General features: G+C 45.9%; 1 pseudogene; it reads left to right on the forward strand.

The window, feature by feature from the left end:
* The first annotated feature begins 218 nt into the window (after window positions 1-218).
* LOC150039287 (glucose-induced degradation protein 8 homolog pseudogene) lies at window positions 219-989 on the forward strand (annotated as a pseudogene).
* The last annotated feature ends 10,862 nt before the right edge of the window (window positions 990-11,851 follow it).

Consider the following 11,851-nt stretch of genomic DNA (forward strand, 5'->3'; position numbering starts at 1 on the left):
AACACAAATGAATGCTTGAAATATGCCATGTCTATGCGATGGGGTATTGACCTTCCAAACGAGTGCAGAGTAGATATATAGATACATACTACAACCAGGAGGAACTTCCAAAGCATACTAAGAAAAACAATCCATGAGGCTGCCGCCCTGCCCCGACCCGGGAGCCGCCGCCTCGGCCGTGTCCTGAGGGAGGCGGGATTCGCACGAAACAAATCAGAATGAGTTATGCAGAAAAACCCGATGAAATAACGAAAGATGAATGGATGGAAAAGCTCAATAACTTGCATGTTCAACGAGCAGACATGAATCGTCTCATCATGAACTACCTAGTCACAGAGGGTTTCAAGGAAGCAGCAGAGAAGTTTTGAATGGAATCTGGGATTGAACCAAGTGTGGATTTGGAAACCCTTGATGAACGAGTAATTAAGATTCGGGAGATGATTCTGAAGGGTCAGATTCAGGAAGCCATCGCCCTGATCAACAGCCTCCACCCACAGCTCTTGGACTCAAACCGGTATCTTCATTTTCATCTGCAGCAACAGCATTTGATGGAGCTGATCCGCCATTGTGAGACTGAGGCAGCCCTGGAGTTTGCCCAGACACGGCTGGCAAAGCAGGGTGAGGAGAGCAGAGAGTGCCTCACAGAGATGGAGCGCACGCTGGCCCTGACGGCCTTCGACAGCCCTGAAGAGTCTCCCTTTGGAGACCTCCTTCACATGATGCAGAGGCAAAAGGGGTGGAGTGAAGTTAACCAAGCTGCTCTAGATTATGAAAATCCTGAGTCCACACCTAAGCTGGCAAAATTACTGAAACTGCTACTTTGGGCTCAGAATGAGTTGGACCAGAAGAAAGTAAAATATCCCAAAATGACAGACCTCAGCAAAGGTGTGATTGAGGAGCCCAAGCAGAGCCTGTGCCTGGACCCCCGCAGTCACCGGCATAGGACTCGCCTCTCTCGGGCCAGGACTGACAGAGCCTCACTGCAGTAAAGAACCTTTCTCCCCTTGTACTTCATGTTGTTTTTGAGCCAGCATCTTTTGAAAGGGGGAAAGCCACCCTTTTAAAATGCTGGCAAACCCACAGCGAAAGACCCCGGCTCTTGGAGTCTGATGCCGTGTGTGCACTGTGACGCGACCTGAGGGTTGGACCGGCCGACCTTCCTTGTTGTGGGCTCCTGGTGTTTCTGGCTGCCCATGAGCTCCTTGGCCAGGAAGGCTGCGTTGGAAGTCTGCGTTGGTGGCGGTTATCAGTCAGCCATAAAGCTTCCCACCCAAAACATTGGAAAAGCACTGATCATTCTTTGGCTTTCTGTTAGCTTGTAGACAGACTATGTTTTCTTAAATTTTTCTTAAGACTTGTCAAGCCTTCATCTTCCAGTTTTTCCTTACCATCTTGTTTTTGTTTTCTGTGTGTGTTTTTTCCCATAGGAAAGAATATAAATTTGTAAATCCTAATTCAAAGACAACTTGTGTGTGCAAGTATTGAGTTTGGTTTGTTCATGCCTTTTGGTTTGGATTGTATGGCTTTTGGGGGTGATGTGTGTGTGAGGGGCAGGCTGTGTGGTTTTGTTTTTTTAAATATATATTTTGGTGCTGTATGTGATGAGAGACTGTTCATAGCAGACCAGTGGGCCATCTCTTACAGGTAATTTTGTTGAAAATAAAGGTTTCTCTTTGATTCTAAGAAAGTCCCATGAGAAGTCCTCATCATCTCAAGCAGCCCTTGTTTTTGGTGTACTTTCCTATGCTGATACAGTGGTGACAGCTGCAGAGTGACTTTGACCAGTTTGTGTGTGTGACAGCAAGACAGCCCTGCGTGCTGGTGGGGACCAGGACCGAGGCTGTCACACAAGGCCTGTCAGCCTTTCTCGTCTGCTCCTGAGCTTGGCAGAGTAGTTCTCAACTCCAGTTGTCAGCAACGCTGCAGATGTCCTGCTTTTTTCAGTTACTTGCTCCTCACTTGGTGGGAGGTGTGGCCGTGAGGTGTGGCATGGCACTAGTCTCTGCTGGGCGATGGTGTGTACATATGTAGATCAGGGCAGAGATGTGTGTGGAGACCTTGCTGGAGCAGGGACCCCCTTCAGTAAGCCTGGTGGGAATGTAAGCAGTGCAGATGCCATCTTTGCCCCCTCCCCCGCCTGGCCTCAGCCTCCCAGACACTGGAACTAGGGGACTGCTTGCCTTGTTGGGCAGCTTGAGGCATACCAATGAGCTAGGTTAGAGCGGGCTATGATTGCTCATTGGCTAATACCTAACTGCTTAGTTGACAGCTGATTGGCCTCTTAGCACACTCCTTTGTATGTGCTGGCTTTCTGTTTCTAGGCAGTGCTGGGGTCAGAACTCGGGGCCTTGTGCTAGCTAACTAGGCAAGTGCTCTACTACTTGATCCATGGCTATAGCCCTTCATGCTTGTTTTGTGTGCCAGTACTAAGGCTTGAACTCAGGACCTGGATGCTGTTCCTTAGCTTTATTGTTGAAGACTCTACCACTTGAGCCACAGATCCACTTGCGGCTTTATGATGGCTAATTGGAGATAACATGCTTTCCTGCCTGGATTGGCACTGCATGGCAATCCTCAGATCTCAGATTCCTGAGTAGCTAGGATTACAGGTGTGAGCCACAGGCATTCAGCTATCCTTTTAGGTTTTGTCATTTTTTTAAATAGTATTTCCTGTTTATGCCAGGCTGGCCTCAGTCCTCCTGTGTACCCTTTCCATACAGCTAGGGTGATAGGCACCAGTCACACTCAGCTTTTCTTGGTTAAGAGGGAGTCTCACTAGCTTTGCCTGGTCTGGTCTCAAACCACGGCCTCCCAGTCTGCTCTCCAGCGACTAGGGTCCCGGTGGAACCACTGTACCCAATGTGCCCTGCCTTCTTGAGCATGTTCCTTCAGTATCTTGTCAGCCGTTCTTCCAGAGGACTTACTTCCCACCTCCTTGGAACTGAGTGAGGTATCCTCGGCTCTTGGCTTCAGGAGATTTGGCCGTACTCATGCTTAGCTAGAGTGAATATGAAAGATGTGGAGCTGCAGCTGTTATGGGAATTCTGTAACCAACCCAGTCCCCAGAGGGACCCTTTGCTGCCCTGCAGGCCACAGGATGGTGTTGGTAGTCTACCCTTGGCTCCAGGCAGCGTAGGTCTCAGCAGCCATCTCTAGCTGTGATCTTTTTTTAGAGGGATTCTTTCCTTCCTTAGATTTGAGGATAAAATTAAGGTAGTTGATAAGGGAGTTTTAATCTTCAAGTAGTTAGTATTTTAAATGTAGCAGACATTGGGGAGAGATAAAGTAAAGTACCAGATAACTGACATTATCTTATTAGTGTATATTAAGATTGTTTACATAGGTACTAATTATATAATCAGTTTGACTTGTTCTCACACTCAGAGGTGTGGGAGACAGAGTAACAGGATTATCCACAGACAGTGGGGTCATGAATGGGGCTCTCATGAAGTATTGGTGAGTGGTTATACGACAAAGTGTTGCTATTTTATGTACAATTCAGTCAGTGCTGAGATCCGCCAAAGTCAGAATGCCTGGACGGTTTCAGACACTGGGGTCTCTTCCCTGGATCGCCAGTGGACTGGGCGTGAGTCCCTGCCAGGGGCTGCTCCGCCTGCCCTTCCTGGGCTGTAGTCTTCGACTGCAGCAAGCAAACCGAGTTAGTAAGTTTCAGTATGGCTTCCTTCTTTGCCTCCTTGGGATCTCACTCTGGTGACTATTGAAACATGGTTGTATTGTACAGATTAGCTTTTTCTTTTCATTTTTATGCCTTCTGGTGGAAAGTGCCTTGAAATAAATGAAACTTGAGAATTTTTTGGACTTTATTTCATATCATGACGTTGTATGTGGAATAAATCCCAGCTTGGAACATTCTGAAGCCTAGAGATTATGTGGGGAACTAATCTGTTTGCCACTTGAATTAATTGTAGGTTCTGGAAAAGGCAGGAGTTGGCTGGGACTAACGTTTGAGACCAAAGTCTGTGTTGGTACATAGCTGAGAGCTGTTGACCTTGTGTATGCAGAATCAACAAGCAGGTCCCTGTTGCTGTCAGGGAATGAAGACAGCCTTTGTCAAGCAGTGTGATGTCCTTATTGTCTTCTTCCTGTGTGCAGCTGGTTTGGAGAGTGGAGGCAGCAGTGCTGAGAGGAACCTTGACTCACTTGCTGACGCTGGCCCTGGCATCCGGGACATAAAGGGGCAGGCATCCCTTCCGGGACTGTGCCGCTCTCATGTAAACAAAAGACGCAGTAAGAGCACCTGTGGTGGTGTGCAGGTGTGCCTCTGCCGTTGAGGCTGGCGGTGAGGATGGCGGTGGGCACCAGCCTTCACTCCTGCCACCTGGGTGGCCCCACCGTGCACATGTGGCTTACCACGGGGATATTTGTTTCAGAAACATGTATTTCTTTCTCAGATGTATAAGTTGTATTGTTAGCAGTAGTCATGTAAACTCCTGTATAAATTCACAGCCTGCTAGAGTACTGTTATGCACATTTGACTCTGTAATTCTTTACTCCGGGGTGAGATCTGTGCTTCCTGGCCTCTCATCTATCTTTTGAGAAACGCAGAATAGGTTGCCTTTGCCGCCTGTTCTTAATTTGATAGTAAATGTTTTCACATTTTCCCAAAAAAAAAAAAAGAAAAACAATCCATGAAAAGTCTGAAAAAGCAAATACACAGATACATTGGTAGTTGTTTATAGCTCTGATGGAGAGTCAGGAAAAGAACAGGAAATATGACTGCTATTAGGTATGGGGTTTCACTCTGGGTGATATGGAGTGATAGTTTCCTCACTCTGACAATGTAAAGAAAGTACATTAACCTGCATATATAAACGTAACTACATAGACATAAAAATCTATGATGGGCAATATACTCTATAGACATAATGTTTTATTATGTAGATTAATATTATCTATGCCATACAAAGACTCACCTTAATTTTATTTATATTCTAAAATCTATGAGCCAGTGACAGTATATTGAGATTCCCTTTGTTAAACATGACATTTGAAATAGGATGTAAAAATCAATGTTAAAAAAAGTGAAACGCAGGGTAGATGAATTAGCTTGCAGCGAACATGAAGAAAAATCCACTTTCCCTGTCGATTCTAAGGGTGGTAACTAGTTCTCATCTGATGGTGCAAGTGATGCATGCTAGGCTCTCCATGAATGCACAGTTTACTAATACCTGAGGTTGTGAAGACTGAATGCTCTGCTTCAACACACACACCACTCCTGGACAACTACGATGGCCTCCAGAAATCCTGTTCCTGAACCTCATGCGTTCCCTCGTCCTTGAACCTGGCCTCCATCACCTCTTCTGCTTGCTTAATTCAGGACTCAGTATTAGCATCTGCATGGCCAGGGTCAAATCTTCTGGAAGCCAGTCCAGGCAGACCACAGTCTGAATACAGGTGCTACAGGGAGACAATCTGGCATACTTGCTCTTCCTCTGGGGAAGAAGAGGAGCTGGCATCCATCCCTTCACTCACAGTCCTTCCTGCCCCTCCCCATGTTTCCAGAACCCTGGGGCTTTGGGGCTGCAGCAATTTAGGCCAGGCCATGGAATAACTTCGGCAGGTCCACCAGGCAAATCCCCCAGTCTGGCACTGCCTAGATGCCTCTTCTCTCACTGCAGGCGGCCCACTGGGTCAGGCAGGCACCAACTCCTAGGCCTGGAGAACAGCAAGTCTGGGCCTTTGGCCCCACCACTCGGCCAGCCCGGCAGCCCCTGTAGGATGGAGGTTCCAGGAGCAGCGGTCACCTCTTCTGCAGCCTGGGCTCTGACAGTCCAAGTGAACCTGCGGGCCAGGCCTCCCACGCAGGCCACTGCCGGGTGCTCCTGGGCTCCAGGCCGCTTCAAAAATGCCGGCAGGACAGGTGACCCGAGTTGCCGAGAAACCCGAGGGTGAAAAGGAGTCCTGCCACTCCTTCCCCAGGAAGGCCTTGGGGACAGAACTTAGTCCCCTAGGTGCAGCTGGAGGAAATGGCGGTCAAGACTGGGAAGTAAATGTTCCCAGTGTCCCAGCATCCAGCTGAGGCTGCATCGGTGACATCCTAGTTGAGGCTCCGCCCCTGCCCAAGTCCACGTCCAGTCCAGGTCCTGTCTTCAGGTAGACCCGCCCCAGAGCAAGTCCACGTCCAGTACAGGTCCTGTCTTCAGGTAGACCCGCCCCCAGAGCAAGTCCACGTCCAGTCCAGGTCCTGTCTTCAGGTAGACCCGCCCCAGAGCAATTCCAGGTCCAGTCCAGGTCCTGTCTTCAGGTAGACCCGTCCCAGTGTAAGTCCAGGTCCAGTACAGGTCCTGTCTTCAGGTAGACCCGCCCCCAGAGCAAGTCCAGGTCCAGTACAGGTCCTGTCTTCAGGTAGACCCGCCCCCAGAGCAAGTCCACGTCCAGTCCAGGTCCTGTCTTCAGGTAGACCCGCCCCCAGAGCAAGTCCACGTCCAGTCCAGGTCCTGTCTTCAGGTAGACCCGCCCCAGAGCAAGTCCAGGTCCAGTCCAGGTCCTGTCTTCAGGTAGACCCGCCCCAGAGCAAGTCCACGTCCAGTCCATGTCCTGTCTTCAGGTAGACCCGCCCCAGAGCAAGTCCACGTCCAGTCCAGGTCCTGTCTTCAGGTAGACCCGCCCCAGATCAAGTCCACGTCCAGTCCAGGTCCTGTCTTCAGGTAGACCAGCCCCCAGAGCATGTCCACGTCCTGTACAGGTCCTGTCTTCCTGTAGCACCCATCCCCCCAGAACAAGTCCATGTCCAATCCAGGTCCTATCTCCCGGTAGCTCCCCGCTAGGCCCCAGCAGAAGCCCATGCCCACTTATCGGTCCTGCTTTTCTCATAGACCCCCGGCCCCCAGCGTGTGAGCAGCAAGGCCTGGTGGTCCACAGGACAACTGAAGGCCCAGGAGGGTAACTTTCTTTCCTAAGTCCTGGCTGGTGTAACTCTCCTCCTGACAAGAGCCTGAGCGGCTCAGGAGCATCGCTTCATCCCATGCCTGGTCCCTTATTGGTGCATCTTCTGGACTGCTGGCCAGATGGCTTTGACTGGCTACCTTGGGGGTTCCTCACTGGTGACACCTAGGACCCCAGGAATGACTGGCAGCTTCCTGTGGTGAGTTTTGGCCACAGGTGATTTTTCTGTCACTGCATAGGGAATTTGCAGCCCTAGATGATCCTGGTTCCTCCCTGGGTGCTGAAGAGCTTGCCATCAGCCCTCCCAGGACAAGCAGCCAATGGTGGGAGTGGCCGGTTTCAAGGTGGAGCAGCACCTCCTCCCCCCAGACATGTCTCCCTCAGATGGTCTTGTGACCCACTTCCCCCATCCTCCCCTCTGCCTATCAGTGTTTCCCTCTCCATTTGGATTTGAGTCTCCTGAAATATTCATCCTTTCCTGAACACATCTGGGTTTTACTAGCACCACAAGTAAGCAAGGCTCTTGTGTTCAACAGGGTGCAGCCCTGGAGTCATCCCTACCGATGGCTCTGATTCCCATGGGAATAGTATTTGTAAATTCACTCTAGGGTGTGTTGCTGGGTGGACTCAGATGCTCAGAGTAATTCAATTCTAGGTAAAGTTGTTCTGTTATCTACTATTTCTCTCCCTTTTTTCTGTTTTCAATTTCTTCATCTCTTCTTTCCACCCCCTGCTTCTGCTCCTCCCCTCCCCCTTCTGTCCTGCTCCTCCCCCTATCTCTCTTATCCCCTCCTATACACCAGAACTTGTACTTTTTCTTTCTCTTTCTTTTTCTCTTATCTGGTGATCTACCTCTAGAATCACAGCTCATCTTGTAAATTTCAGTGCTTATTTCCAGAGAAGTATTTCTAATATCATTCCTCCAGCTCGCTTCAAAGCATGATCCTCATATCTCAGCCTCCTGAATATTTAGGATTACGGCTGTAAAACTCTGGTGCCAGACTCTACTCTCTTCTTGCAACATTTAATCATCACCTGTTGCATATACAAAGACAAGAGCAAAACTGCCTTGGATACTTCATTCCCTTTCCATCTTCTACTTTATTTCCCTTTTTTTAATTTACTATGTGGAAGAACAGAATATTAAAGCTAAATTAAACTAGTGGATAAAATGCAGAAATCAGGGAAGGAAAGAAGAAAGGAAGGAAGGAAGAGAGGGAGGGAAGGAGGAAGGAAAGGGAAACAATGAGTGGTTCTTACTTTTCTTTGTCACAGTCTTCTTTACACACATTGGAATTGAACATTTAGGAACTACCAAAATTTTCTTTACCTCTGTTATGGTGCTTAATACATGTTGTAAATTTAAAGATGCCTTAATGCTAACAATAAATTATTTACAACCAATATTAGTAACATTTAATCACAATATGAATTAATAATTTAATAATAACAACTAACAGTGTACTAAGTTCCATTTCCCTTCCATTCCTTAGTATTTGTTGCCACTCATATTCTTGAATTTGGCCAATCTTACTGGAGTGAAATGCAATGTTAGTGTTGGGTTGATTTTCATTTCCTTTATGACTGGAGATGTTTAGCATTTACTCGTGTGTTTATTGGCCAGTGTTAATATGTGTATCACATTTGCCCATTTCTTGAGTTGGTTTGAAGGCACCATGGCTCGTGCCTGTAATCTTAGCTACTCAGGAAGTTGAGATCTGAGGATCACGGTTCAAATCCAGCTCAGGCTCTAAAGTCAATGAGACTCTTATCTCAAATTAACGACTACAAAATCAGAAGTGGCGCTGGGGCTCCAGGGTGGGGCAAGAGCTTTAGCTTTGAGCTGAAAGGGCTCAGGGACAACACCCAGTCCCATGACCAAAAAAAAAAAAAAACCTGTAGCAATTCAGAATGAGACCTAGAGGTTTTAAAAAATGCCAAAATCTCCAATTCTTTTATGAACACTGAATGGTAGCAATCTTAACTGAATACATACAAGGCAGTCAAACAAGTCAGGATGTCAAAAACTGAAGAATAATCATTCAAATACCGCAAGCCAGTGGAAAACATTGACGCAACTGACCCTGCTCAGGTACTGGTCCAGGCTCTCAACTGAAGTGTATGCATTGAGGAAGAAGTCACATGGTTTTCTCCAGGAGAGAAACTTCCCTTCAGTTCTGCATCACGTGGAAGTTTTTCTGTAGAATAGCCCTCACTGCTAGGCCTTGTGACAGGAGTATGGGCAAGAGACTGAATGTGTGCAATCACCAAGGAAATTCCTTCAATGGCCTCCTTCATGCTGTCCACAGTCCTGTGAGGTTTGCCAAGGACAAATACCAGCATTTCATTAGTCAATAAAGAACTCCTAAGGAACTTGCATTTCTGAGAACCAGATCAAAAGAATAAATGAAAAATGCCTTTGCATCCATAGTGTTATTAATATTGGAAATATGTCATAACACGGCTGAGTGCTGAGGAGCTGTGAATGAAGATTCTTTCTATGAGTATTTTTGAGATATTGATCAAACTCATGTTTTAATTTTATAATCCTATACATAAAAATATTTGTTGAAAATAATTAAATAGGAACATATAAAATTATTTATATACAGAATATTCTTTCTGGCAGCATGAACAAATAGCATATTCAAAATGTTTTGCTTTACAATAAGATCTCAGTATATTCTCCTTTTAGGAAGTCATTAAAATTATGATTTAAGAAATATGCCTTTAATCATTACATGTATCAGTGGTAAACTAACTTGTCCCAAACTGTCAAACACTACATATAGATAGGCATTTACCTCAAAATGACAAAATTCTCCTTCCTGTTCTTCACACTGTAACTGTGATAACATATTCTTTGCTTTTTTTTGCTCCTTGTCTTGGCATTTCAACATATTTCCCAAGCATATTCTCATACATATTTTACATATGAATGAAGTGCATTCTGGCTGAAATAACCAACCTGAAAGAAAACAAGGGAAAAAGCTATGTCAGGTTGGGTTATTTTTTTATTATAAAGGAACACATATTTTCTCATCCACTCTCTGTCCAAGTGCATAAAGAGGTTCTACTTCATGAAACAACTGCATGAAGATCTGTAGGTAGATGAGTTACATCCTTGTTCTGGGTTAGCTTAGAGACTAGGGCAATGGAAAGGCAGAAAAATGGCCACTATCGATTCACTAGATGCTGGAATAAAATGCATTTTCTCCTAGGAATTGACCTTCTTTAGGCACAGGAGTACTTTCCAGAAGAAAATAGCTACATTGATAGCTAAACACTAAAAAGGAAGCAAGAAGAGAGACTATGAACTGGCATTTATCCAGTCTACAATATTTACTGATGCTTCATGGCAGTCTGTTTCTACCTAAGGTGGAGTAAGCTGCACTGAGCTCTGTTTCTGTATGAAGCCAATCCAAAAATATTCAAGCAAACCACATTAAAGCACTTTGAAGACAACCTATTTGAGAGAATGAAGTCAGTGAATGCACAGACCAAGGCAAAGAAAGAAGGGAGCTAGGTGGTGCATACTCCAAGTTCCCAAGATGCAATGGTGAGTGAAACAGGCTGATGGAAGCGAGGAGGATGAGTGTCACGTGACAGTGCACTGGAGAGTTCAGAGTGGTATGAGGGAAATCCAGGAGAGCTACACAGGACCCCCTTGCATATGTAACAGAGCAGTGGATCACGTGTGTTCAGAAAGGAGCCTGACATTGAGGAATAAAACACATGAAGAGATGACAGGAAACTACCTATTGTTCACACACTGCAAGTGATGTCTTTACAGAACAGAGGACATCAGAGATGCCTTGCTACAGCAGGGCAAAATTAACACCCCTTAAATCCTGCCCTGAAATATCCAAAAATTTATAAAACCAAGAGAGGAAGAACCAACTTTCTTGTAAGTGATCTAATTATTGCCAAAAACAGGGCTCAAGAAATCTAATTGCACATTACAGATATAAAAGATTGAAATCGTACAGAAGGTTGATGAGCATAGCGAATGTTAACCCATGTGTTAAACATCAGTGTTTTATCTGAGTAGTCCTAATTATAAGTCATTTATTTTCCTCTGACATTTCTTACAAGTGAATAAAAGAAAGAAACCCCATGCCAATAGATATGCATGCCAGTAATTCATCTCTTATAATCCTATTTACTCAAGAGGCTCAGAGGATCTTGGTTCATAGCTACCAGGGGTAGGTAAATATAGAAGAACTTTACCTTCAGTTAGTCATCAAAAAAACTAGAAAGTAGAGGATCAAGTGGTACAGAGCCAGCCATAAGTAAACAACCAAGCAAGTTTTTGAGGATTGGATTTCAATCCTTACTACACACACACACACACACACACACACACACACACACACACACACACAGTGATCAAATTAGTGCCAGAAAGTATCCTCTCTAAGAAGGAATCTAGTAGACTGAAGAGACCCCTCTCTAGATTTCCCCCTAATTTCCTGAGTAAGCTGTGGGCTGTAAATTCCTGACAGAAGAACAAAGGCAAGAAACCAGGTGGAAATGTTACAATTTTATTGGCCTCTTGCATATGGCCAGCTTGTGCCTTATGGTCAAATTACTAAAAAAAAACCCTGCTAACTGAAGGGTCGGGACTCTCAATTCTAACCTGCTGTGTGGCTGATGATTAGGAGCCCAGGCTCAAGCTTGCAATAAAAGACTCTCAGGTGTTTACATCAGATCCTAGCTACTCAGGAGGCTGAAACGTGAGGATCAAGGTTCAAAGCCAGCCTCAGCACAAAAGGACTTGAGACACTTTATCTTCAATTAATCTCTAGAAAGCGGGAAGTGGGGCTTGGCTCAAGAGTAGGGAAGCTGAAGAACTCAAGGACAACACCTAGGGTAGGGTGGAAAACTTGAGCTGAAGAGCTCAGGGACAGTGCCCAGGGCGAGTTCAAGACCCATGACCCACCCC

The sequence above is a fragment of the Megascapheus bottae genome, unplaced genomic scaffold, assembly GCF_031878675.1.
Source record: "Megascapheus bottae isolate mThoBot1 unplaced genomic scaffold, mThoBot2.hap1 HAP1_SCAFFOLD_40, whole genome shotgun sequence".
Classification (NCBI taxonomy): Eukaryota; Metazoa; Chordata; class Mammalia; order Rodentia; family Geomyidae; genus Megascapheus; species Megascapheus bottae.